Here is a 25,470-nt window from a genome sequence, read left to right as displayed (position 1 = left end):
GAAACACAAGTTGTGTTTCTGTGCATCACCTCCACCTCGCCCACCTCAGCAGGGTCCTGGGCCCCCCCACCAATGCCCTCCTTAAAGGTCCCCTCCACCTCCACCCCCCCTCCCACCTCAGTGACGACTCTCTCCATTCACGAGAGGGACGTCAACAGACTGTTCAGGAGACAGAATCCCAGGAAAGCTGCTGGACCGGATGCTGTCTCCCCATCCAGCTTGAAGCACTGCGCTGACCAGCTGTCTCCAGTGTTCACAGACATTTTTAACACCTCACTGGAGACATGTCACGTGCCAGCCTGCTTCAAGACCTCAACCATAATCCCTGTCCCCAAGAAGCCAAGGACCACAGGACTTAATGACTTCAGACCCGTCGCCCTGACCTCTGTGGTTATGAAGTCCTTTGAGCGCCTTGTGCTTTCACACCTCAAAGACCTCACCGACCCCCTCCTGGACCCCCTGCAGTTTGCCTACAGAGCCAATAGGTCTGTAGACGATGCAGTCAATCTGGCCCTCCACTACATCCTCCGGCACCTGGACTCCGCAGGAACTTACGCCAGGATCCTGTTTGTGGACTTCAGCTCTGCCTTCAATACCATCATCCCGGCTCTGCTTCAGCAGAAACTCTCCCAGCTTGGTGTGCCTGACTCCACCTGCAGGTGGATCACTGACTTCCTGTCTGACAGGAAGCAGCATGTGAAGCTGGGGAAACACGTCTCCGACTCACAGACCATCAGCACCGGATCCCCCCAGGGCTGCGTTCTTTCTCCTCTGCTCTTCTCCCTGTACACCAACAGCTGCACCTCCAGTCACCAGTCCGTCAAGCTTCTGAAGATTGCGGACGACACCTCCCTCATCGGACTCATCTCTGATGGTGACGAGTCCGCCTACAGGTGGGAGGCTGACCACCTGGTGACCTGGTGCAAGCAAAACAATCTAGAGCTCAACGCTCTAAAGACAGTGGAGATGGTTGTGGACTTCAGAAAGAACCCAGCCCCACCTGCCCCCATCACCCTCTGTGGCTCCACAATTGACACTGTGGAGTCTTTCCGCTTCCTGGGAACTACCATCTCCCAGGACCTCAAGTGGGAGCTGAACATCAGCTCCCTCGTCAAGAAAGCACAACAGAGGATGTACTTCCTGCGGCAGCTGAAGAAATTCAACCTGCCAAAGACAATGATGGTGCACTTCTACACAGCCATCATTGAGTCCATCCTCACATCCTCCATCACCATCTGGTACGCTGCTGCCACTGCCAAGGACAAGGGCAGGCTGCAGCGTGTCATTCGGTCAGCTGAGAAGGTGATTGGCTGCAATCTGCCGCCGCTCCAGGACCTATACGCCACCAGGACTCTGAAGCGTGCTGGAAAGATTGTGGCTGACCCCTCCCACCCCGGACACAAGCTCTTTGAGCCACTCCCCTCTGGCAGGAGGATGAGGTCCATTAGGACCAAAACCTCACGCCACATAAACAGTTTTTTCCCCTCCGCCACTAGCCTTCTAAACAAGGCTCGGAATCCATCCTGACTCTCTCCACACCCCACCTCTGGCTCCTCATGCCACTGTACCTACTCTGCTGTAGCGTCCCTTTTCACTACTGTTTAACTTATTTTACTATTTATTTAAATTTATTTTATCGTTATTAATACGTACTGTGTGTATATGTTTATACTTATATTGTTTATATCTTTTTATCCTTCTTATATTTGTATGTGTGACATGCTCCAACAACACCATGACAAATTCCTCGTATGTGCAACGTACTTGGCAATAAAGCCCTTTCTGATTCTGATTCTGATTCAAATCTCAGCGAAATCTAATTTTCATGGTGATTACAAGACAGAATGCAAAGTGTGTATCATGTAACTCAAAGCCTATCACTTCCTGTTAATAGTGTCAAATTTGGAGCTCCTTCAAGTTAACATAAAGACCAGGTGACTCCTCAACATGCCCCCACCAACGTACTGTTTTCAGTCTAAATGGCCAAGGACATTTTACCTGTAAAGGTAGTTACACACCAACCAGACGGCCGACCGTTGGCAGAAAAGGCAGTTGGACTGATCAGTCTCCCCGAGTTGGTCAAAAAAGTACATCGGAACACACTAAAGCGACGAGACGTAACACGTCTCCATAACAGCAGGCGGCGCTAATCTGTACTGTCGCCCAAAAAATGAAAAACGGCAGCTGATTGGACGAACTCGTCACGTGGGTCTGGCTGCTGCTTCCGGATTTTTTGAACGGCCATTACTGGCGACTCATTCAGATTACGATCTCATATTGTAATAAAATAGTTCACCGAAACGTGTTTCTAAAAAACATTTTAAGTGAGAAATAGGCCATGCAGTTGCTGAATCTGTCTTCATTTCAGATCGACAAAGGTCAGTTTAAAAGATTTTCGTCAGATTTTGAGAGGCTTAGTCACTCTCATGCCGCTTGCCATTTCCGGTCCCGACTGCCCTGTCTCCGACTGAGCATGTCAGTTCGGCGAAAATGAAGGACGACGGCACAGAAAACACACCAAACAGACTCGAGTACCTGACATCGCCAGACTGTCCAACGGCCGATTATCGGCCCGGTGTGGAACTGCTTTAAGCTAGATTTTTATTCACTTGTACTCTGGGTTAAAACCAGGTTCCACTGAGATTTGAACTCAGATCGCTGGATTCAAAGTCCAGAGTGCTAACCATTACACCATGGAACCACGACAGAAAAATACTACATGGGATCGCTAGGCAGTTTCTTTCATAATATCCACATGTATGATATTAAAGGCACACAACAATCACAAAGTAGATACGATGACAAAGCAGAAATTACTGGCTAACTTAAGTAATTCAGTAAGCTAAGCATTCACAGAGGATGTGGGAAAAGGCAAGTCAAGAAAAGGCTTTGAAGGACTTGCCACAAACAATGAATGCAGCAGTAGATAGGTCTACTGTGTGCAAACACATGGTAACTTTACATGGGTTGACAATGAAGATGCTCACAAAAGGTGGGGCTGTACTCACAATTCCGTATCTTGCACATATTCATGTGCCCTGAAATATAGGGAATTGCTAAGTTCTTTTTTTTCCCAATATCCTGTTTCAGACATTAGTTCCAGATGAAAACTCTTGTTGTCAGAAGTGGGATTCGAACCCACGCCTCCAGTGGAGACTGCGACCTGAACGCAGCGCCTTGGACCGCTCGGCCATCCTGACTTAACAAACAGAAGTTTAGTAGGAATTGTCACAAAAATCATAATACAGTAAATCAAATATGTCATGATGAAAGCCTTTAGCTATCGCCGGTGTATGGGGATGGATTATGTAACGTTACAAGGTAAATGTAAAGGTCTGCAAAAGTAAGTCGGGGCAGACGCGTCGCAGATTTTAATGGACAAAATACAGCTACCCTTGAATAGTTATCTAGGGAAGGGTTCAAATCAAGGGCAGCTGGACTTGGTAAAAGGTGCTCCAAAGATGTTTTGTCTCTCATCCAAGAGACTTCTTTAGTTGTTTTTTACACAGAAATGGTTGGACACAGTACCCACTCCCCCACCCCTATACGACAACGGAAAGCTGTGGGGAAAGGGGGTTTCCAAATCTAGTTGACCATTCAACAAGCAATTCTGATGCACTATACTGGCCCCTTCAGGATGAGCACTGTATACTCTGACTGCAGAAACACAAGTTGTGTTTCTGTGCATCACCTCCACCTCGCCCACCTCAGCAGGGTCCTGGGCCCCCCCACCAATGCCCTCCTTAAAGGTCCCCTCCACCTCCACCCCCCCCTCCCACCTCAGTGACGACTCTCTCCATTCACGAGAGGGACGTCAACAGACTGTTCAGGAGACAGAATCCCAGGAAAGCTGCTGGACCGGATGCTGTCTCCCCATCCAGCTTGAAGCACTGCGCTGACCAGCTGTCTCCAGTGTTCACAGACATTTTTAACACCTCACTGGAGACATGTCACGTGCCAGCCTGCTTCAAGACCTCAACCATAATCCCTGTCCCCAAGAAGCCAAGGACCACAGGACTTAATGACTTCAGACCCGTCGCCCTGACCTCTGTGGTTATGAAGTCCTTTGAGCGCCTTGTGCTTTCACACCTCAAAGACCTCACCGACCCCCTCCTGGACCCCCTGCAGTTTGCCTACAGAGCCAATAGGTCTGTAGACGATGCAGTCAATCTGGCCCTCCACTACATCCTCCGGCACCTGGACTCCGCAGGAACTTACGCCAGGATCCTGTTTGTGGACTTCAGCTCTGCCTTCAATACCATCATCCCGGCTCTGCTTCAGCAGAAACTCTCCCAGCTTGGTGTGCCTGACTCCACCTGCAGGTGGATCACTGACTTCCTGTCTGACAGGAAGCAGCATGTGAAGCTGGGGAAACACGTCTCCGACTCACAGACCATCAGCACCGGATCCCCCCAGGGCTGCGTTCTTTCTCCTCTGCTCTTCTCCCTGTACACCAACAGCTGCACCTCCAGTCACCAGTCCGTCAAGCTTCTGAAGATTGCGGACGACACCTCCCTCATCGGACTCATCTCTGATGGTGACGAGTCCGCCTACAGGTGGGAGGCTGACCACCTGGTGACCTGGTGCAAGCAAAACAATCTAGAGCTCAACGCTCTAAAGACAGTGGAGATGGTTGTGGACTTCAGAAAGAACCCAGCCCCACCTGCCCCCATCACCCTCTGTGGCTCCACAATTGACACTGTGGAGTCTTTCCGCTTCCTGGGAACTACCATCTCCCAGGACCTCAAGTGGGAGCTGAACATCAGCTCCCTCGTCAAGAAAGCACAACAGAGGATGTACTTCCTGCGGCAGCTGAAGAAATTCAACCTGCCAAAGACAATGATGGTGCACTTCTACACAGCCATCATTGAGTCCATCCTCACATCCTCCATCACCATCTGGTACGCTGCTGCCACTGCCAAGGACAAGGGCAGGCTGCAGCGTGTCATTCGGTCAGCTGAGAAGGTGATTGGCTGCAATCTGCCGCCGCTCCAGGACCTATACGCCACCAGGACTCTGAAGCGTGCTGGAAAGATTGTGGCTGACCCCTCCCACCCCGGACACAAGCTCTTTGAGCCACTCCCCTCTGGCAGGAGGATGAGGTCCATTAGGACCAAAACCTCACGCCACATAAACAGTTTTTTCCCCTCCGCCACTAGCCTTCTAAACAAGGCTCGGAATCCATCCTGACTCTCTCCACACCCCACCTCTGGCTCCTCATGCCACTGTACCTACTCTGCTGTAGCGTCCCTTTTCACTACTGTTTAACTTATTTTACTATTTATTTAAATTTATTTTATCGTTATTAATACGTACTGTGTGTATATGTTTATACTTATATTGTTTATATCTTTTTATCCTTCTTATATTTGTATGTGTGACATGCTCCAACAACACCATGACAAATTCCTCGTATGTGCAACGTACTTGGCAATAAAGCCCTTTCTGATTCTGATTCTGATTCAAATCTCAGCGAAATCTAATTTTCATGGTGATTACAAGACAGAATGCAAAGTGTGTATCATGTAACTCAAAGCCTATCACTTCCTGTTAATAGTGTCAAATTTGGAGCTCCTTCAAGTTAACATAAAGACCAGGTGACTCCTCAACATGCCCCCACCAACGTACTGTTTTCAGTCTAAATGGCCAAGGACATTTTACCTGTAAAGGTAGTTACACACCAACCAGACGGCCGACCGTTGGCAGAAAAGGCAGTTGGACTGATCAGTCTCCCCGAGTTGGTCAAAAAAGTACATCGGAACACACTAAAGCGACGAGACGTAACACGTCTCCATAACAGCAGGCGGCGCTAATCTGTACTGTCGCCCAAAAAATGAAAAACGGCAGCTGATTGGACGAACTCGTCACGTGGGTCTGGCTGCTGCTTCCGGATTTTTTGAACGGCCATTACTGGCGACTCATTCAGATTACGATCTCATATTGTAATAAAATAGTTCACCGAAACGTGTTTCTAAAAAACATTTTAAGTGAGAAATAGGCCATGCAGTTGCTGAATCTGTCTTCATTTCAGATCGACAAAGGTCAGTTTAAAAGATTTTCGTCAGATTTTGAGAGGCTTAGTCACTCTCATGCCGCTTGCCATTTCCGGTCCCGACTGCCCTGTCTCCGACTGAGCATGTCAGTTCGGCGAAAATGAAGGACGACAGCTTCTACAACGGACGACGGCACAGAAAACACACCAAACAGACTCGAGTACCTGACATCGCCAGACTGTCCAACGGATGATTATTGGCCCGGTGTGGAACTGCTTTAAGCCTACTTTAAGCTAGATGTGGAAAGGTTGATTTTTTTTTTCACCTGTACTCTGGGTTAAAACCAGGTTCCACTGAGATTTGAACTCGGATCACTGGATTCAGAGTCCAGAGTGCTAACCATTACACCATGGAACCACAACATAAAATTCCTACATGGGTTTGCTAGGCAGTTTCTTTCATAATATACACATGTATGCTATTAAAGGCACACGACAATCACAAAGTAGATACGATGACAAAGCAGAAATTACTGGCTAACTTAAGTAATTCAGTAAGCTAAGCATTCACAGAGGATGTGGGAAAAGGCAAGTCAAGAAAAGGCTTTGAAGGACCTGCCACAAACAATGAATGCAGCAGTAGATAGGTCTACTGTGTACAAACACATGGTAACTTTACATGGGTTGACAATGAAGATGCTCACAAAAGGTGGGGGTGTACTCACAATTCCGTATCTTGCACATATTCATGTGCCCTAAAATATAGGGAATTGCTAAGTTCTTTTTTTTCCCAATATCCTGTTTCAGACATTAGTTCCAGAGGAAAACTCTTGTTGTCAGAAGTGGGATTCGAAGCCACGCCTCCAGTGGAGACTGCGACCTGAATGCAGCGCCTTGGACCGCTCGGCCATCCTGACTGAATGAGCAAAAGTTTAGTAGGAATTGTCACAAAAATTATAATACAGTAAATCAAATATGTCATGATGAAAGCCTTTAGCTATCGCCGGTGTATGGGGATGGATTATGTAACGTTACAAGGTAAATGTAAAGGTCTGCAAAAGTAAGTCGGGGCAGATGCGTCGCAGATTTTAATGGACAAAATACAGCTATCCTTGAATAGTTATCTAGGGAAGGGTTCAAATCAAGGGCAGCTGGACTTGGTAAAATGTGCTCCAAAGATGTTTTGTCTCTCATCCAAGAGACTTCTTTAGTTGTTTTTTACACAGAAATGGTTGGACACAGTACCCACTCCCCCATCCTCTACGACAACGGAAAGCTGTGGGGAAAGGGGGTTTCCAAATCTAGTAGACCATTCAACAAGCAATTCTGATGCACTATACTGGCCCCTTCAGGATGAGCACTGTATACTCTGACTGCAGAAACACAAGTTGTGTTTCTGTGCATCACCTCCACCTCGCCCACCTCAGCAGGGTCCTGGGCCCCCCCACCAATGCCCTCCTTAAAGGTCCCCTCCACCTCCACCCCCCCTCCCACCTCAGTGACGACTCTCTCCATTCACGAGAGGGACGTCAACAGACTGTTCAGGAGACAGAATCCCAGGAAAGCTGCTGGACCGGATGCTGTCTCCCCATCCAGCTTGAAGCACTGCGCTGACCAGCTGTCTCCAGTGTTCACAGACATTTTTAACACCTCACTGGAGACATGTCACGTGCCAGCCTGCTTCAAGACCTCAACCATAATCCCTGTCCCCAAGAAGCCAAGGACCACAGGACTTAATGACTTCAGACCCGTCGCCCTGACCTCTGTGGTTATGAAGTCCTTTGAGCGCCTTGTGCTTTCACACCTCAAAGACCTCACCGACCCCCTCCTGGACCCCCTGCAGTTTGCCTACAGAGCCAATAGGTCTGTAGACGATGCAGTCAATCTGGCCCTCCACTACATCCTCCGGCACCTGGACTCCGCAGGAACTTACGCCAGGATCCTGTTTGTGGACTTCAGCTCTGCCTTCAATACCATCATCCCGGCTCTGCTTCAGCAGAAACTCTCCCAGCTTGGTGTGCCTGACTCCACCTGCAGGTGGATCACTGACTTCCTGTCTGACAGGAAGCAGCATGTGAAGCTGGGGAAACACGTCTCCGACTCACAGACCATCAGCACCGGATCCCCCCAGGGCTGCGTTCTTTCTCCTCTGCTCTTCTCCCTGTACACCAACAGCTGCACCTCCAGTCACCAGTCCGTCAAGCTTCTGAAGATTGCGGACGACACCTCCCTCATCGGACTCATCTCTGATGGTGACGAGTCCGCCTACAGGTGGGAGGCTGACCACCTGGTGACCTGGTGCAAGCAAAACAATCTAGAGCTCAACGCTCTAAAGACAGTGGAGATGGTTGTGGACTTCAGAAAGAACCCAGCCCCACCTGCCCCCATCACCCTCTGTGGCTCCACAATTGACACTGTGGAGTCTTTCCGCTTCCTGGGAACTACCATCTCCCAGGACCTCAAGTGGGAGCTGAACATCAGCTCCCTCGTCAAGAAAGCACAACAGAGGATGTACTTCCTGCGGCAGCTGAAGAAATTCAACCTGCCAAAGACAATGATGGTGCACTTCTACACAGCCATCATTGAGTCCATCCTCACATCCTCCATCACCATCTGGTACGCTGCTGCCACTGCCAAGGACAAGGGCAGGCTGCAGCGTGTCATTCGGTCAGCTGAGAAGGTGATTGGCTGCAATCTGCCGCCGCTCCAGGACCTATACGCCACCAGGACTCTGAAGCGTGCTGGAAAGATTGTGGCTGACCCCTCCCACCCCGGACACAAGCTCTTTGAGCCACTCCCCTCTGGCAGGAGGATGAGGTCCATTAGGACCAAAACCTCACGCCACATAAACAGTTTTTTCCCCTCCGCCACTAGCCTTCTAAACAAGGCTCGGAATCCATCCTGACTCTCTCCACACCCCACCTCTGGCTCCTCATGCCACTGTACCTACTCTGCTGTAGCGTCCCTTTTCACTACTGTTTAACTTATTTTACTATTTATTTAAATTTATTTTATCGTTATTAATACGTACTGTGTGTATATGTTTATACTTATATTGTTTATATCTTTTTATCCTTCTTATATTTGTATGTGTGACATGCTCCAACAACACCATGACAAATTCCTCGTATGTGCAACGTACTTGGCAATAAAGCCCTTTCTGATTCTGATTCTGATTCAAATCTCAGCGAAATCTAATTTTCATGGTGATTACAAGACAGAATGCAAAGTGTGTATCATGTAACTCAAAGCCTATCACTTCCTGTTAATAGTGTCAAATTTGGAGCTCCTTCAAATTAACATAAAGACCAGGTGACTCCTCAACATGCCCCCACCAACGTACTGTTTTCAGTCTAAATGGCCAAGGACATTTTACCTGTAAAGGTAGTTACACACCAACTAGACGGCCGACCGTTGGCAGAAAAGGCAGTTGGACTGATCAGTCTCCCCGAGTTGGTCAAAAAAGTACATCGGAACACACTAAAGCGACGAGACGTAACACGTCTCCATAACAGCAGGCGGCGCTAATCTGTATTGTCGCCCAAAAAATGAAAAACGGCAGCTGATTGGACAAACTCGTCACGTGGGTCTGGCTGCTGCTTCCGGATTTTTTGAACGGCCATTACTGGCGACTCATTCAGATTACGATCTCATATTGTAATAAAATAGTTCACCGAAACGTGTTTCTAAAAAACATTTTAAGTGAGAAATAGGCCATGCAGTTGCTGAATCTGTCTTCATTTCAGATCGACAAAGGTCAGTTTAAAAGATTTTCGTCAGATTTTGAGAGGCTTAGTCACTCTCATGCCGCTTGACATTTCCGGTCCCGACTGCCCTGTCTCCGACTGAGCATGTCAGTTCGGCGAAAATGAAGGACGACAGCTTCTACAACGGACGACGGCACAGAAAACACACCAAACAGACTCGAGTACCTGACATCGCCAGACTGTCCAACGGCCGATTATTGGCCCGGTGTGGAACTGCTTTAAGCCTACTTTAAGCTAGATGTGGAAAGGTTGATTTTTTTTTTCACCTGTACTCTGGGTTAAAACCAGGTTCCACCGAGATTTGAACTCGGATCGCTGGATTCAAAGTCCAGAGTGCTAACCATTACACCATGGAACCACGATAGAAAAATACTACATGGGTTCGCTAGGCAGTTTCTTTCATAATATCCACATGTATGATATTAAAGTCACACGACAATCACAAAGTAGATACGAAGAAAAAGCAGAAATTACTGGCTAACTTAAGTAATTCAGTAAGCTAAGCATTCACAGAGGATGTGGGAAAAGGCAAGTCAAGAAAAGGCTTTGAAGGACTTGCCACAAACAATGAATGCAGCAGTAGATAGGTCTACTGTGTGCAAACACATGGTAACTTTACATGGGTTGACAATGAAGATGCTCACAAAAGGTGGGGCTGTACTCACAATTCCGTATCTTGCACATATTCATGTGCCCTAAAATATAGGGAATTGCTAAGTTCTTTTTTTTCCCAATATCCTGTTTCAGACGTTAGTTCCAGAGGAAAACTCTTGTTGTCAGAAGTGGGATTCGAACCCACGCCTCCAGTGGAGACTGCGACCTGAACGCAGCGCCTTGGACCGCTCGGCCATCCTGACTGAATGAGCAAAAGTTTAGTAGGAATTGTCACAAAAATTATAATACAGTAAATCAAATATGTCATGATGAAAGCCTTTAGCTATCGCCGGTGTATGGGGATGGATTATGTAACGTTACAAGGTAAATGTAAAGGTCTGCAAAAGTAAGTCGGGGCAGATGCGTCGCAGATTTTAATGGACAAAATACAGCTATCCTTGAATAGTTATCTAGGGAAGGGTTCAAATCAAGGGCAGCTGGACTTGGTAAAATGTGCTCCAAAGATGTTTTGTCTCTCATCCAAGAGACTTCTTTAGTTGTTTTTTACACAGAAATGGTTGGACACAGTACCCACTCCCCCATCCTCTACGACAACGGAAAGCTGTGGGGAAAGGGGGTTTCCAAATCTAGTAGACCATTCAACAAGCAATTCTGATGCACTATACTGGCCCCTTCAGGATGAGCACTGTATACTCTGACTGCAGAAACACAAGTTGTGTTTCTGTGCATCACCTCCACCTCGCCCACCTCAGCAGGGTCCTGGGCCCCCCCACCAATGCCCTCCTTAAAGGTCCCCTCCACCTCCACCCCCCCTCCCACCTCAGTGACGACTCTCTCCATTCACGAGAGGGACGTCAACAGACTGTTCAGGAGACAGAATCCCAGGAAAGCTGCTGGACCGGATGCTGTCTCCCCATCCAGCTTGAAGCACTGCGCTGACCAGCTGTCTCCAGTGTTCACAGACATTTTTAACACCTCACTGGAGACATGTCACGTGCCAGCCTGCTTCAAGACCTCAACCATAATCCCTGTCCCCAAGAAGCCAAGGACCACAGGACTTAATGACTTCAGACCCGTCGCCCTGACCTCTGTGGTTATGAAGTCCTTTGAGCGCCTTGTGCTTTCACACCTCAAAGACCTCACCGACCCCCTCCTGGACCCCCTGCAGTTTGCCTACAGAGCCAATAGGTCTGTAGACGATGCAGTCAATCTGGCCCTCCACTACATCCTCCGGCACCTGGACTCCGCAGGAACTTACGCCAGGATCCTGTTTGTGGACTTCAGCTCTGCCTTCAATACCATCATCCCGGCTCTGCTTCAGCAGAAACTCTCCCAGCTTGGTGTGCCTGACTCCACCTGCAGGTGGATCACTGACTTCCTGTCTGACAGGAAGCAGCATGTGAAGCTGGGGAAACACGTCTCCGACTCACAGACCATCAGCACCGGATCCCCCCAGGGCTGCGTTCTTTCTCCTCTGCTCTTCTCCCTGTACACCAACAGCTGCACCTCCAGTCACCAGTCCGTCAAGCTTCTGAAGATTGCGGACGACACCTCCCTCATCGGACTCATCTCTGATGGTGACGAGTCCGCCTACAGGTGGGAGGCTGACCACCTGGTGACCTGGTGCAAGCAAAACAATCTAGAGCTCAACGCTCTAAAGACAGTGGAGATGGTTGTGGACTTCAGAAAGAACCCAGCCCCACCTGCCCCCATCACCCTCTGTGGCTCCACAATTGACACTGTGGAGTCTTTCCGCTTCCTGGGAACTACCATCTCCCAGGACCTCAAGTGGGAGCTGAACATCAGCTCACTCGTCAAGAAAGCACAACAGAGGATGTACTTCCTGCGGCAGCTGAAGAAATTCAACCTGCCAAAGACAATGATGGTGCACTTCTACACAGCCATCATTGAGTCCATCCTCACATCCTCCATCACCATCTGGTACGCTGCTGCCACTGCCAAGGACAAGGGCAGGCTGCAGCGTGTCATTCGGTCAGCTGAGAAGGTGATTGGCTGCAATCTGCCGCCGCTCCAGGACCTATACGCCACCAGGACTCTGAAGCGTGCTGGAAAGATTGTGGCTGACCCCTCCCACCCCGGACACAAGCTCTTTGAGCCACTCCCCTCTGGCAGGAGGATGAGGTCCATTAGGACCAAAACCTCACGCCACATAAACAGTTTTTTCCCCTCCGCCACTAGCCTTCTAAACAAGGCTCGGAATCCATCCTGACTCTCTCCACACCCCACCTCTGGCTCCTCATGCCACTGTACCTACTCTGCTGTAGCGTCCCTTTTCACTACTGTTTAACTTATTTTACTATTTATTTAAATTTATTTTATCGTTATTAATACGTACTGTGTGTATATGTTTATACTTATATTGTTTATATCTTTTTATCCTTCTTATATTTGTATGTGTGACATGCTCCAACAACACCATGACAAATTCCTCGTATGTGCAACGTACTTGGCAATAAAGCCCTTTCTGATTCTGATTCTGATTCAAATCTCAGCGAAATCTAATTTTCATGGTGATTACAAGACAGAATGCAAAGTGTGTATCATGTAACTCAAAGCCTATCACTTCCTGTTAATAGTGTCAAATTTGGAGCTCCTTCAAATTAACATAAAGACCAGGTGACTCCTCAACATGCCCCCACCAACGTACTGTTTTCAGTCTAAATGGCCAAGGACATTTTACCTGTAAAGGTAGTTACACACCAACTAGACGGCCGACCGTTGGCAGAAAAGGCAGTTGGACTGATCAGTCTCCCCGAGTTGGTCAAAAAAGTACATCGGAACACACTAAAGCGACGAGACGTAACACGTCTCCATAACAGCAGGCGGCGCTAATCTGTATTGTCGCCCAAAAAATGAAAAACGGCAGCTGATTGGACAAACTCGTCACGTGGGTCTGGCTGCTGCTTCCGGATTTTTTGAACGGCCATTACTGGCGACTCATTCAGATTACGATCTCATATTGTAATAAAATAGTTCACCGAAACGTGTTTCTAAAAAACATTTTAAGTGAGAAATAGGCCATGCAGTTGCTGAATCTGTCTTCATTTCAGATCGACAAAGGTCAGTTTAAAAGATTTTCGTCAGATTTTGAGAGGCTTAGTCACTCTCATGCCGCTTGACATTTCCGGTCCCGACTGCCCTGTCTCCGACTGAGCATGTCAGTTCGGCGAAAATGAAGGACGACAGCTTCTACAACGGACGACGGCACAGAAAACACACCAAACAGACTCGAGTACCTGACATCGCCAGACTGTCCAACGGCCGATTATTGGCCCGGTGTGGAACTGCTTTAAGCCTACTTTAAGCTAGATGTGGAAAGGTTGATTTTTTTTTCACCTGTACTCTGGGTTAAAACCAGGTTCCACCGAGATTTGAACTCGGATCGCTGGATTCAAAGTCCAGAGTGCTAACCATTACACCATGGAACCACGATAGAAAAATACTACATGGGTTCGCTAGGCAGTTTCTTTCATAATATCCACATGTATGATATTAAAGGCACACGACAATCACAAAGTAGATACGAAGAAAAAGCAGAAATTACTGGCTAACTTAAGTAATTCAGTAAGCTAAGCATTCACAGAGGATGTGGGAAAAGGCAAGTCAAGAAAAGGCTTTGAAGGACTTGCCACAAACAATGAATGCAGCAGTAGATAGGTCTACTGTGTGCAAACACATGGTAACTTTACATGGGTTGACAATGAAGATGCTCACAAAAGGTGGGGCTGTACTCACAATTCCGTATCTTGCACATATTCATGTGCCCTAAAATATAGGGAATTGCTAAGTTCTTTTTTTTCCCAATATCCTGTTTCAGACGTTAGTTCCAGAGGAAAACTCTTGTTGTCAGAAGTGGGATTCGAACCCACGCCTCCAGTGGAGACTGCGACCTGAACGCAGCGCCTTGGACCGCTCGGCCATCCTGACTGAATGAGCAAAAGTTTAGTAGGAATTGTCACAAAAATTATAATACAGTAAATCAAATATGTCATGATGAAAGCCTTTAGCTATCGCCGGTGTATGGGGATGGATTATGTAACGTTACAAGGTAAATGTAAAGGTCTGCAAAAGTAAGTCGGGGCAGATGCGTCGCAGATTTTAATGGACAAAATACAGCTATCCTTGAATAGTTATCTAGGGAAGGGTTCAAATCAAGGGCAGCTGGACTTGGTAAAATGTGCTCCAAAGATGTTTTGTCTCTCATCCAAGAGACTTCTTTAGTTGTTTTTTACACAGAAATGGTTGGACACAGTACCCACTCCCCCATCCTCTACGACAACGGAAAGCTGTGGGGAAAGGGGGTTTCCAAATCTAGTAGACCATTCAACAAGCAATTCTGATGCACTATACTGGCCCCTTCAGGATGAGCACTGTATACTCTGACTGCAGAAACACAAGTTGTGTTTCTGTGCATCACCTCCACCTCGCCCACCTCAGCAGGGTCCTGGGCCCCCCCACCAATGCCCTCCTTAAAGGTCCCCTCCACCTCCACCCCCCCTCCCACCTCAGTGACGACTCTCTCCATTCACGAGAGGGACGTCAACAGACTGTTCAGGAGACAGAATCCCAGGAAAGCTGCTGGACCGGATGCTGTCTCCCCATCCAGCTTGAAGCACTGCGCTGACCAGCTGTCTCCAGTGTTCACAGACATTTTTAACACCTCACTGGAGACATGTCACGTGCCAGCCTGCTTCAAGACCTCAACCATAATCCCTGTCCCCAAGAAGCCAAGGACCACAGGACTTAATGACTTCAGACCCGTCGCCCTGACCTCTGTGGTTATGAAGTCCTTTGAGCGCCTTGTGCTTTCACACCTCAAAGACCTCACCGACCCCCTCCTGGACCCCCTGCAGTTTGCCTACAGAGCCAATAGGTCTGTAGACGATGCAGTCAATCTGGCCCTCCACTACATCCTCCGGCACCTGGACTCCGCAGGAACTTACGCCAGGATCCTGTTTGTGGACTTCAGCTCTGCCTTCAATACCATCATCCCGGCTCTGCTTCAGCAGAAACTCTCCCAGCTTGGTGTGCCTGACTCCACCTGCAGGTGGATCACTGACTTCCTGTCTGACAGGAAGCAGCATGTGAAGCTGGGGAAACACGTCTCCGACTCACAGACCATCAGCACCGGATCCCCCCAGGGCTGCGTTCTTTCTCCTCTGCTCTTCTCCCTGTACACCAACAGCTGCACCTCCAGTCACCAGTCCGTCAAGCTTCTGAAGATTGCGGACGACACCTCCCTCATCGGACTCATCTCTGATGGTGACGAGTCCGCCTACAGGTGGGAGGCTGACCACCTGGTGACCTGGTGCAAGCAAAACAATCTAGAGCTCAACGCTCTAAAGACAGTGGAGATGGTTGTGGACTTCAGAAAGAACCCAGCCCCACCTGCCCCCATCACCCTCTGTGGCTCCACAATTGACACTGTGGAGTCTTTCCGCTTCCTGGGAACTACCATCTCCCAGGACCTCAAGTGGGAGCTGAACATCAGCTCCCTCGTCAAGAAAGCACAACAGAGGATGTACTTCCTGCGGCAGCTGAAGAAATTCAACCTGCCAAAGACAATGATGGTGCACTTCTACACAGCCATCATTGAGTCCATCCTCACATCCTCCATCACCATCTGGTACGCTGCTGCCACTGCCAAGGACAAGGGCAGGCTGCAGCGTGTCATTCGGTCAGCTGAGAAGGTGATTGGCTGCAATCTGCCGCCGCTCCAGGACCTATACGCCACCAGGACTCTGAAGCGTGCTGGAAAGATTGTGGCTGACCCCTCCCACCCCGGACACAAGCTCTTTGAGCCACTCCCCTCTGGCAGGAGGATGAGGTCCATTAGGACCAAAACCTCACGCCACATAAACAGTTTTTTCCCCTCCGCCACTAGCCTTCTAAACAAGGCTCGGAATCCATCCTGACTCTCTCCACACCCCACCTCTGGCTCCTCATGCCACTGTACCTACTCTGCTGTAGCGTCCCTTTTCACTACTGTTTAACTTATTTTACTATTTATTTAAATTTATTTTATCGTTATTAATACGTACTGTGTGTATATGTTTATACTTATATTGTTTATATCTTTTTATCCTTCTTATATTTGTATGTGTGACATGCTCCAACAACACCATGACAAATTCCTCGTATGTGCAACGTACTTGGCAATAAAGCCCTTTCTGATTCTGATTCTGATTCAAATCTCAGCGAAATCTAATTTTCATGGTGATTACAAGACAGAATGCAAAGTGTGTATCATGTAACTCAAAGCCTATCACTTCCTGTTAATAGTGTCAAATTTGGAGCTCCTTCAAATTAACATAAAGACCAGGTGACTCCTCAACATGCCCCCACCAACGTACTGTTTTCAGTCTAAATGGCCAAGGACATTTTACCTGTAAAGGTAGTTACACACCAACTAGACGGCCGACCGTTGGCAGAAAAGGCAGTTGGACTGATCAGTCTCCCCGAGTTGGTCAAAAAAGTACATCGGAACACACTAAAGCGACGAGACGTAACACGTCTCCATAACAGCAGGCGGCGCTAATCTGTATTGTCGCCCAAAAAATGAAAAACGGCAGCTGATTGGACAAACTCGTCACGTGGGTCTGGCTGCTGCTTCCGGATTTTTTGAACGGCCATTACTGGCGACTCATTCAGATTACGATCTCATATTGTAATAAAATAGTTCACCGAAACGTGTTTCTAAAAAACATTTTAAGTGAGAAATAGGCCATGCAGTTGCTGAATCTGTCTTCATTTCAGATCGACAAAGGTCAGTTTAAAAGATTTTCGTCAGATTTTGAGAGGCTTAGTCACTCTCATGCCGCTTGACATTTCCGGTCCCGACTGCCCTGTCTCCGACTGAGCATGTCAGTTCGGCGAAAATGAAGGACGACAGCTTCTACAACGGACGACGGCACAGAAAACACACCAAACAGACTCGAGTACCTGACATCGCCAGACTGTCCAACGGCCGATTATTGGCCCGGTGTGGAACTGCTTTAAGCCTACTTTAAGCTAGATGTGGAAAGGTTGATTTTTTTTTCACCTGTACTCTGGGTTAAAACCAGGTTCCACCGAGATTTGAACTCGGATCGCTGGATTCAAAGTCCAGAGTGCTAACCATTACACCATGGAACCACGATAGAAAAATACTACATGGGTTCGCTAGGCAGTTTCTTTCATAATATCCACATGTATGATATTAAAGGCACACGACAATCACAAAGTAGATACGAAGAAAAAGCAGAAATTACTGGCTAACTTAAGTAATTCAGTAAGCTAAGCATTCACAGAGGATGTGGGAAAAGGCAAGTCAAGAAAAGGCTTTGAAGGACTTGCCACAAACAATGAATGCAGCAGTAGATAGGTCTACTGTGTGCAAACACATGGTAACTTTACATGGGTTGACAATGAAGATGCTCACAAAAGGTGGGGCTGTACTCACAATTCCGTATCTTGCACATATTCATGTGCCCTAAAATATAGGGAATTGCTAAGTTCTTTTTTTTCCCAATATCCTGTTTCAGACGTTAGTTCCAGAGGAAAACTCTTGTTGTCAGAAGTGGGATTCGAACCCACGCCTCCAGTGGAGACTGCGACCTGAACGCAGCGCCTTGGACCGCTCGGCCATCCTGACTGAATGAGCAAAAGTTTAGTAGGAATTGTCACAAAAATTATAATACAGTAAATCAAATATGTCATGATGAAAGCCTTTAGCTATCGCCGGTGTATGGGGATGGATTATGTAACGTTACAAGGTAAATGTAAAGGTCTGCAAAAGTAAGTCGGGGCAGATGCGTCGCAGATTTTAATGGACAAAATACAGCTATCCTTGAATAGTTATCTAGGGAAGGGTTCAAATCAAGGGCAGCTGGACTTGGTAAAATGTGCTCCAAAGATGTTTTGTCTCTCATCCAAGAGACTTCTTTAGTTGTTTTTTACACAGAAATGGTTGGACACAGTACCCACTCCCCCATCCTCTACGACAACGGAAAGCTGTGGGGAAAGGGGGTTTCCAAATCTAGTTGACCATTCAACAAGCAATTCTGATGCACTATACTGGCCCCTTCAGGATGAGCACTGTATACTCTGACTGCAGAAACACAAGTTGTGTTTCTGTGCATCACCTCCACCTCGCCCACCTCAGCAGGGTCCTGGGCCCCCCCACCAGTGCCCTCCTTAAAGGTCCCCTCCACCTCCACCCCCCCTCCCACCTCAGTGACGACTCTCTCCATTCACGAGAGGGACGTCAACAGACTGTTCAGGAGACAGAATCCCAGGAAAGCTGCTGGACCGGATGCTGTCTCCCCATCCAGCTTGAAGCACTGCGCTGACCAGCTGTCTCCAGTGTTCACAGACATTTTTAACACCTCACTGGAGACATGTCACGTGCCAGCCTGCTTCAAGACCTCAACCATAATCCCTGTCCCCAAGAAGCCAAGGACCACAGGACTTAATGACTTCAGACCCGTCGCCCTGACCTCTGTGGTTATGAAGTCCTTTGAGCGCCTTGTGCTTTCACACCTCAAAGACCTCACCGACCCCCTCCTGGACCCCCTGCAGTTTGCCTACAGAGCCAATAGGTCTGTAGACGATGCAGTCAATCTGGCCCTCCACTACATCCTCCGGCACCTGGACTCCGCAGGAACTTACGCCAGGATCCTGTTTGTGGACTTCAGCTCTGCCTTCAATACCATCATCCCGGCTCTGCTTCAGCAGAAACTCTCCCAGCTTGGTGTGCCTGACTCCACCTGCAGGTGGATCACTGACTTCCTGTCTGACAGGAAGCAGCATGTGAAGCTGGGGAAACACGTCTCCGACTCACAGACCATCAGCACCGGATCCCCCCAGGGCTGCGTTCTTTCTCCTCTGCTCTTCTCCCTGTACACCAACAGCTGCACCTCCAGTCACCAGTCCGTCAAGCTTCTGAAGATTGCGGACGACACCTCCCTCATCGGACTCATCTCTGATGGTGACGAGTCCGCCTACAGGTGGGAGGCTGACCACCTGGTGACCTGGTGCAAGCAAAACAATCTAGAGCTCAACGCTCTAAAGACAGTGGAGATGGTTGTGGACTTCAGAAAGAACCCAGCCCCACCTGCCCCCATCACCCTCTGTGGCTCCACAATTGACACTGTGGAGTCTTTCCGCTTCCTGGGAACTACCATCTCCCAGGACCTCAAGTGGGAGCTGAACATCAGCTCACTCGTCAAGAAAGCACAACAGAGGATGTACTTCCTGCGGCAGCTGAAGAAATTCAACCTGCCAAAGACAATGATGGTGCACTTCTACACAGCCATCATTGAGTCCATCCTCACATCCTCCATCACCATCTGGTACGCTGCTGCCACTGCCAAGGACAAGGGCAGGCTGCAGCGTGTCATTCGGTCAGCTGAGAAGGTGATTGGCTGCAATCTGCCGCCGCTCCAGGACCTATACGCCACCAGGACTCTGAAGCGTGCTGGAAAGATTGTGGCTGACCCCTCCCACCCCGGACACAAGCTCTTTGAGCCACTCCCCTCTGGCAGGAGGATGAGGTCCATTAGGACCAAAACCTCACGCCACATAAACAGTTTTTTCCCCTCCGCCACTAGCCTTCTAAACAAGGCTCGGAATCCATCCTGACTCTCTCCACACCCCACCTCTGGCTCCTCATGCCACTGTACCTACTCTGCTGTAGCGTCCCTTTTCACTACTGTTTAACTTATTTTACTATTTATTTAAATTTATTTTATCGTTATTAATACGTACTGTGTGTATATGTTTATACTTATATTGTTTATATCTTTTTATCCTTCTTATATTTGTATGTGTGACATGCTCCAACAACACCATGACAAATTCCTCGTATGTGCAACGTACTTGGCAATAAAGCCCTTTCTGATTCTGATTCTGATTCTGATTCAAATCTCAGCGAAATCTAATTTTCATGGTGATTACAAGACAGAATGCAAAGTGTGTATCATGTAACTCAAAGCCTATCACTTCCTGTTAATAGTGTCAAATTTGGAGCTCCTTCAAATTAACATAAAGACCAGGTGACTCCTCAACATGCCCCCACCAACGTACTGTTTTCAGTCTAGATGGCCATGGACATTTTACCTGTAAAGGTAGTTACACACCAACCAGACGGCCGACCGTTGGCAGAAAAGGCAGTTGGACTGATCAGTCTCCCCGAGTTGGTCAAAAAAGTACATCGGAACACACTAAAGCGACGAGACGTAACACGTCTCCATAACAGCAGGCGGCGCTAATCTGTATTGTCGCCCAAAAAATGAAAAACGGCAGCTGATTGGACGAACTCGTCACGTGGGTCTGGCTGCTGCTTCCGGATTTTTTGAACGGCCATTACTGGCGACTCATTCAGATTACGATCTCATATTGTAATAAAATAGTTCACCGAAACGTGTTTCTAAAAAACATTTTAAGCGAGAAATAGGCCATGCAGTTGCTGAATCTGTCTTCATTTCAGATCGACAAAGGTCAGTTTAAAAGATTTTCGTCAGATTTTGAGAGGCTTAGTCACTCTCATGCCGCTTGCCATTTCCGGTCCCAACTGCCCTGTCTCCGACTGAGCATGTCAGTTCGGCGAAAATGAAGGACGACAGCTTCTACAACGGACGACGGCACAGAAAACACACCAAACAGACTCGAGTACCTGACATCGCCAGACTGTCCAACGGCCGATTATTGGCCCGGTGTGGAACTGCTTTAAGCCTACTTTAAGCTAGATGTGGAAAGGTTGATTTTTTTTTTCACCTGTACTCTGGGTTAAAACCAGGTTCCACCGAGATTTGAACTCAGATCGCTGGATTCAGAGTCCAGAGTGCTAACCATTACACCATGGAACCAAGAAAAGGCTTTGAAGGACCTGCCACAAACAATGAATGCAGCAGTAGATAGGTCTACTGTGTACAAACACATGGTAACTTTACATGGGTTGACAATGAAGATGCTCACAAAAGGTGGGGCTGTACTCACAATTCCGTATCTTGCACATATTCATGTGCCCTAAAATACATGGAATTGCTAAGTTCTTTTTTTTCCCAATATCCTGTTTCAGACATTAGTTCCAGATGAAAACTCTTGTTGTCAGAAGTGGGATTCGAACCCACGCCTCCAGTGGAGACTGCGACCTGAACGCAGCGCCTTGGACCGCTCGGCCATCCTGACTTAACAAACAGAAGTTTAGTAGGAATTGTCACAAAAATCATAATACAGTAAATCAAATATGTCATGATGAAAGCCTTTAGCTATCGCCGGTGTATGGGGATGGATTATGTAACGTTACAAGGTAAATGTAAAGGTCTGCAAAAGTAAGTCGGGGCAGACGCGTCGCAGATTTTAATGGACAAAATACAGCTACCCTTGAATAGTTATCTAGGGAAGGGTTCAAATCAAGGGCAGCTGGACTTGGTAAAAGGTGCTCCAAAGATGTTTTGTCTCTCATCCAAGAGACTTCTTTAGTTGTTTTTTACACAGAAATGGTTGGACACAGTACCCACTCCCCCACCCCTATACGACAACGGAAAGCTGTGGGGAAAGGGGGTTTCCAAATCTAGTTGACCATTCAACAAGCAATTCTGATGCACTATACTGGCCCCTTCAGGATGAGCACTGTATACTCTGACTGCAGCAACACAATTTAACTTATCATTGCACTTACAATAACGAGTGCAGCTGTCCTCAATTTAGGTTAAACTGTACATCTCATCTGCGTTTTTTCCTGCATCCACCGTGTGTGATTGTGTGCATGCTCGAGAGTCGCGGGGGAAATGGAGCAACAGCCCCGCCCGCTGCAGACAGGCGACAGATGTAAACAGCAGCAGCTGACTTTAGAGTGAAAAAACTTTACAGTGTACATTGATGTTAAAATGTATACATGTTGGCAGGACGGTCTGAAATGTTTTGCACGGTCTTTCACTGTACGTTTTGTTGGTAAATGTGAGATGTTCGAGTCACACATCTTGCCTTCATAACAGAAACAAGGAAATTAATTTTACCCGTTCTCTCCCGCTTGGTCAGTGGCTGCACGTGGGACTGCTGGGATTGTGTGAGTAATGAAAATGTGATAGGGGGACTCGGCTGTCAATCAATCAATGTCTTCCAGTGATGCGGGCCCCTGATTGGACCAGGCCCGTAAGCAACCGTGTACCCTGCTTACTGATAGTTACGCGTCTGAATCACTCAATTTTCATTGGTTACCTGGTAGATTGACAGTGTTACCCGCTAATTGCAAAATTCACCCGCATTTGGCGGGGACATGGAAGAAAGTCACCAGGGTGGCAATGTGCTTGACAATGGCAATACATTGCGCGGGATGTGAAGGCATCTTACTGACTTTGTACCCTAATGTGCATTACAGGCTAAATCCTGTGGTGGGAATCAAGATCCACCAATGTTTCTGCGCACTATGTCCACCTGAGTCCTGAAATGTCCCTGCCAGATGGGAAATAGACGACAATTGGGTCAACATTGTGCAAATATCTTCAATATGTCCAACTGAGTCCAAAAATGTACGTGCCACATGAGAAATAGACTGACAACCAGGTCTTAATGGTCTAAACGCAACACTCCCAACTCGTAAAATACGAATGCGAGTTTTTATTGACGCTAAAAGTCTCCTTTAGCGTCATATTTAAACGTTTTATCTAAACGCGCTTGGTGGGGACAATTGGCGTCACTTTTGATGCACTTAGGTTTAGGAAAAGATCGTGGGTCGGCTTATAAAAGGTACGTTGCCATGGTACATACGTTTCCTAATCCACCAATTTGCCACATGAAGGCATTAAAAAAACATCTATGATCTGAACAAGATTCCCAGAGCGTGTGGCCAGCCGGTGCACCTCGGTATTCAAAGGGACCACCTGATGTCCCAGTACTTTGTCGCCAGTAACACAGTTGATGTCCTGTTAGCAAATATATCATGACCTTCCTGAAATAATGGCGTAAGTCATTTTTTGACAAAAATTGCTTGCCTAAATCATCTCCTCATGATGCTAGCTATTTCTGGTAAATCGCCTACATCCTCAGTTGAACAGATCATGTGATTCTACCCCTGTAGTATAATGGCCTTTGTCAACAGTGTGACTCAAGCCATTTTATTTTGCCTAAGTCAAAAGACAATGTGATGTTAATAAGCTTTTCAAGATGGCGGCTGCTTCAAGAAGAATGAAAATCACTCTATCACTGAAGTTATTTCCATGATTCAGGGCTTGTCCCCAATTGGTAAGTAATGAGGTTAACTATAATATAGGCTAGGCTATAAATATTGTATAGTTATTTAGTATTTTTATTCAGTCTTTTTAGTCAGCATTTTAGTCAGCAAAAAAGCTAAGTCCATGAAAGCTAGCATTTAGCTAGCTTCATTGAATTAGAGTGGAAAGGCTCCAGGATCTGTGGCTGTTACAAGTGATAGGCTTTCTGTAAACTCTCTTTTGTCTTTTCAAACAATATTTCATGTAGAGTATTTCCACATTACATAAATTACAGAAATATTTGAATACCTTATTGTAATCTAACAGCTAGAAATTCTGTGTATAACCAAAAAATACAAAGAATCCTCTTTACTTTTGTGTTTTTATGTAATGAAAATCTCACTTGAACATAATATTAGTAATCATAACATAATTGTGTTAATGTGTAATGAAGACAACCTAACCATGGTGGCAACAACTCCAGAACAGGAGGATAAGGATGTTGATTTAAACAATACGGTCAAAAGTAAAGAAATACTGTAAACATCTTAGTCCGGTAACATGAAGCATAATGAATCCATAATGAATGAATCCATCCAATCAGCAGGCAACTGCAACTTCTGGAGTGAGGGCTGTTGGAATACGATATTTCACAGATGTCTTTCATGAAGAGAACTATTTCGTATTCATTCCGCGAAAAGATCAGTGTGATGTTTGTGTTTCATTCAAGCATGGGAATAGCAGTAAGATGCGCATGTCACCCAGAAAGATGAAGCGAGGCAAGAGAAATCTAGGCAAGGATTCTGCAAATAATGAGAAGTCCGTTTGGACAGTGGACTTGCAAGCTGCGCTGCTGTGTCCAAAAACCCAAGCCAGCAGCCTGTATTACAAAATGAAACTGCAGATCCATAACTTCACCCTTTTCGACTTGAAATCAAAGGAAGGGTACTGCTACATTTGGGACGAATCAGAGGGAAACCTGAGTAGCGGGGTATTTGCAAAATCGCCATTTTGAAGGTGTGATAAGAAATCATCCAGAACTCAAGGAGATCATAGCGTGGAGCGACGGTTGAGGTTATGAGAAGGAAATATGGGGTACTAATATCACAGAAATATCTTATTGCAGGGCACACACAAATGGAATGTGACAGCATGCATAGTACTATTGAACGCAAAATAGTTACGGATATCTTCACCCCGAGAGACTACGTCATCATACTCCAGACAGCAGGAATCAGGTGATCACCTTACCATGTGAAGGTGCTCAAGCATGATGAGTTCCTGAAACTGAATGGATCTTACTTCATTAGCATCAGATCAGGCAAGAAAGCTGGAAATCTGACTGTGCATGACTTACGGGCTCTTCAATTTAGCAGTGAAGGCAAGATCCATTTCAAGATGTCCTTCTTGGAGGACTCTGCATGAAAAGCACTGGGCACAGGTGCCAAATGAGTCGACAGCATGGATAATAATGTTTCCATGTGCTCTGCCAATCAAGGAGAGTTCTATGACCTCCAGTCAATGAAACACGTCATGCCCGTCGAGGGTCATCACTTCTTTGACAATTTGCCACATTAATAGGCATCAGTAAAGAATCCAGCAAAGAAGAGCTTGAGGAAGAAATATGGAGATGCACATGCCTCCTCAGCATTGTTTAGTTTGTTAGTAAATGCTTTATTGTTGACAGAGTTGAAGGTTTAAAATTGCATGTTCAAATATATATATATATATATATATATACACACATACATATATATATATATATCTTTTTCTTTTAGTGCCATATCCTAGTGTCGTTCACCCATTCTGCAACAGTCTATTGATAGGCATCTGCACTCTTGAAAGCCTTTAGCTATCGCCGGTGTATGGGGATGGATTATGT

The 25,470-nt window shown here is 47.0% G+C and overlaps 12 non-coding genes across 12 annotated transcripts; all 12 read right to left on the bottom strand.

Annotated features, from left to right (window-relative positions):
- Nucleotides 1-2,629: 2,629 nt before the first annotated feature.
- On the bottom strand, nucleotides 2,630-2,701 carry trnaq-uug. The gene has a single exon. It is a non-coding gene; the product is annotated as a tRNA-Gln (tRNA).
- Nucleotides 2,702-3,117: 416 nt separating this feature from the next.
- trnal-cag lies at nucleotides 3,118-3,200 on the bottom strand. Its single transcript has one exon. It is a non-coding gene; the product is annotated as a tRNA-Leu (tRNA).
- Nucleotides 3,201-6,338: 3,138 nt separating this feature from the next.
- On the bottom strand, nucleotides 6,339-6,410 carry trnaq-uug. The gene has a single exon. It is a non-coding gene; the product is annotated as a tRNA-Gln (tRNA).
- Nucleotides 6,411-6,826: 416 nt separating this feature from the next.
- Nucleotides 6,827-6,909, bottom strand: trnal-cag. Its single transcript has one exon. It is a non-coding gene; the product is annotated as a tRNA-Leu (tRNA).
- Nucleotides 6,910-10,045: 3,136 nt separating this feature from the next.
- On the bottom strand, nucleotides 10,046-10,117 carry trnaq-uug. The gene has a single exon. It is a non-coding gene; the product is annotated as a tRNA-Gln (tRNA).
- Nucleotides 10,118-10,533: 416 nt separating this feature from the next.
- trnal-cag lies at nucleotides 10,534-10,616 on the bottom strand. The gene has a single exon. It is a non-coding gene; the product is annotated as a tRNA-Leu (tRNA).
- Nucleotides 10,617-13,751: 3,135 nt separating this feature from the next.
- trnaq-uug lies at nucleotides 13,752-13,823 on the bottom strand. Its single transcript has one exon. It is a non-coding gene; the product is annotated as a tRNA-Gln (tRNA).
- A 416-nt stretch (nucleotides 13,824-14,239) lies between these two features.
- On the bottom strand, nucleotides 14,240-14,322 carry trnal-cag. The gene has a single exon. It is a non-coding gene; the product is annotated as a tRNA-Leu (tRNA).
- A 3,135-nt stretch (nucleotides 14,323-17,457) lies between these two features.
- Nucleotides 17,458-17,529, bottom strand: trnaq-uug. The gene has a single exon. It is a non-coding gene; the product is annotated as a tRNA-Gln (tRNA).
- Nucleotides 17,530-17,945: 416 nt separating this feature from the next.
- Nucleotides 17,946-18,028, bottom strand: trnal-cag. Its single transcript has one exon. It is a non-coding gene; the product is annotated as a tRNA-Leu (tRNA).
- Nucleotides 18,029-21,170: 3,142 nt separating this feature from the next.
- Nucleotides 21,171-21,242, bottom strand: trnaq-cug. Its single transcript has one exon. It is a non-coding gene; the product is annotated as a tRNA-Gln (tRNA).
- A 239-nt stretch (nucleotides 21,243-21,481) lies between these two features.
- On the bottom strand, nucleotides 21,482-21,564 carry trnal-cag. The gene has a single exon. It is a non-coding gene; the product is annotated as a tRNA-Leu (tRNA).
- Nucleotides 21,565-25,470: the final 3,906 nt, after the last annotated feature.

Source organism: Sander lucioperca, chromosome 23 (assembly GCF_008315115.2).
Source record: "Sander lucioperca isolate FBNREF2018 chromosome 23, SLUC_FBN_1.2, whole genome shotgun sequence".
NCBI lineage: Eukaryota > Metazoa > Chordata > Actinopteri > Perciformes > Percidae > Sander > Sander lucioperca.
The sequence above is the reverse complement of the archived record's forward strand: the minus strand, read 5'-3'. Positions and strand labels throughout refer to the sequence as shown.